Source organism: Quercus lobata, chromosome 9 (genome assembly GCF_001633185.2).
Source record: "Quercus lobata isolate SW786 chromosome 9, ValleyOak3.0 Primary Assembly, whole genome shotgun sequence".
Lineage (NCBI taxonomy): Eukaryota > Viridiplantae > Streptophyta > Magnoliopsida > Fagales > Fagaceae > Quercus > Quercus lobata.
Window position 1 is genome coordinate 10131140 of NC_044912.1, and position 2635 is coordinate 10133774.

Consider the following 2635-nt stretch of genomic DNA (forward strand, 5'->3'; position numbering starts at 1 on the left):
AGGTAAGATTAATTGACCCCTCTCTAACGCTTTAAAAGTGAAAGGACGAATTCTGACTTGGCCTTCGGAGAGTGTTAGGCCGGCACCACACCAGCGCCCTCTAAAGGTTTTCTTCGATTGTTCTTGTCGTGCAGGTTCGCTTTGACTCGCGAGTACAGTGTGACCTATTGGTGACAATTTTCAACGTCATCAGCAGCCTTCTAAAATCCCCAGCTCAAAATTAACATCTTCAGCTGGTATCTGACAATGGAACATCGCTTAACTTTTCAGATACCAAATCAAAGTGAGCAATTACATTAACCAGAGAGTTGGCGACATAAATCAAACACTACCAGCAAACCCATCAAACCCAGTCCCGATTCGGCCCAAGAACAGCCACCGAACTCAGATCCATTGCTTGGCTACATCATCACCTCTATCAGCCCTTCACCGGTGCCATGGCACAGCTGTCTCATGGTGGCACTCTTCCGAAGAAAAGGCAATGGACGAATCGAGGTAAGGAGGACCAATGATTGGGAGGCGAGCCTGAGAGATAGAGAGAGAGTAAAATGAAATGGAAAGTGCTACTGGAATTGCTATGGGAGCAAGAGAGATTTACAGTTTTTTCTTTCCTGGATTACTATTTTTTTATTATTAACTGGATTAATTATTTTGGTTCAATGGGTAAAAATTTAAAGAATTTTATATGGTAGAGTATTTTAAGAACTCAACCACATATATTGTGTGTATAAATTTTAATTACTAGAATTAGGAAAGTACTTTAGTTTTAAGTTTAACTAATTTTTCAACTAAAATATAGAAAAGCTGACAGCAGTGCAACAACAAATTTGTTTTCTCATAGTTTTTTCGGTGATGTTCCTGCACAGTGCTATTACTCCTTGCTGCAAAAATGGTATTTGGGACTCCATGTGTGGTGGCCCTTTTGATATATAAGTGGCGTAGGAGGCATTTACCAACGTATGATGCTATTGAAGAATTTCTGCAAAGCCAAATTAACCTCATGCCAATTAGGTACACTCAAAAATTAAGAAGATGTCCAAAGGTTTCAAGGACAAATTGGGTGAAGGAGGTTATGGCTTTGTATATAAAGGAAAGCTTGAAAGTGGCTCTTTTGTAGCTATAAAGATGTTGGGTAACTCCAAAGCTAATGGGCAATAATTTATCAGCGAAGTTGCAACAATTGGAAGAATTCACCACGTGAATGTGGTGCAACTCATTGGCTTCTGTGCTGAGGGGCCAAAGCGCGCCCTTATATATGAATTCATGCCTAATGGCTCTCTTGAAAAATACATTTTTTCTCAAGAAGAAAATATTCGTATCCCCTTAAGTATTGAGAAAATATTTGAGATTTCTCTTGGAGTGGCTCATGGGATTGAATATCTACATCGAGGATGTGACATGCAAATTCTGCATTTTGATATCAAGCCTCATAACATTCTTCTCGATGAGAACTTCATTCCCAAAGTTTCTGATTTTGGGCTTGCAAAACTTTACCCAACGAATGATAGCATAGTGTCTTTGACTGCTGCAAGAGGAACACTAGGATATATAGCTCAAGAGTTGTTCTATAAAAACATTGGAGGGGTCTCCTATAAAACTGATGTTTATAGTTTTGGCATGTTATTGTTGGAAATGGCAAGTAGAAGAAAGAACGTGAATGTATTTGCTGACCATTCAAGCCAAATTTACTTCCCAACTTGGGTCTATGACCAATTTAGTGAAGGAAATGACATAGAAATAGAAGATGCCACAGAGGAGGAGAAGAAATTGTTAAGAAGATGATCATAGTCGCATTATGGTGCATACAGATGAAGCCTAGTGACCGTCCTTCAATGAACAAAGTTGTAGAAATGCTTGAAGGAGAAGTTGAATGCTTACAAATGCCTTCCAAGCCTTTCCTATCATCATCACCAATGAGACAGACAAGAGATGTAGGAGACAATTTAAATTCAACTAGTTCATCATTTCAATCAAGTGAATCAGGTCAATCGGCTAAACTTTAAATGCAAGGGAAAGCTAACACCACAGCAGGATTGGGGCAATTATTCTTCACGTATATGATAACATAAAGACACTTCATATTTTTGTGTGACAAATAATTGGTCCCTTGATTTATGATAACTATCCTTACCTACAACAATTTTTCTTTTTTGCTTAGTGCATGGTATATTTATTTGTTAAAGTCATTTTAAGAGGAAAAATATATATTTTCTAAATAAAAAAAAAAGAGGAAAAAAAAATTTATAACTTTATAATTGTGAATGTGTAATTGATTAAGTTAATAATCAATGTTGAAAATCCGGGCAATATATTTTGGAGTGGCAATAGCCCAGTTGTATAAATTGCTTTACTCCTATTTATATATTCAGTACTCATATGCATGGTTAATCAATTAATTCATGTTATTATCATACAAAGGATAAATTATTGTTGCGCAGATAATTAGTGGCTGCCCTGCCTCATACAGAGGATAAATTATTGTTGTGCAGATAATTAATATTCCTTAATCAACCAGGCTGCTCAATTAGAATTGTCCCATTGAATGAAAATATTCCTGTTTTAGCTCTTGAAAAGGTGACTTCTTTTATTTTTAGTTTTTTACGTATTCGTCTTGTACTAATTTAAGTGCACAAAA

General features: G+C 36.5%; 1 pseudogene; it reads left to right on the plus strand.

Annotated features, from left to right (window-relative positions):
• Window positions 1–437: 437 nt before the first annotated feature.
• Window positions 438–2003, plus strand: LOC115961192 (annotated as a pseudogene).
• The last annotated feature ends 632 nt before the right edge of the window (window positions 2004–2635 follow it).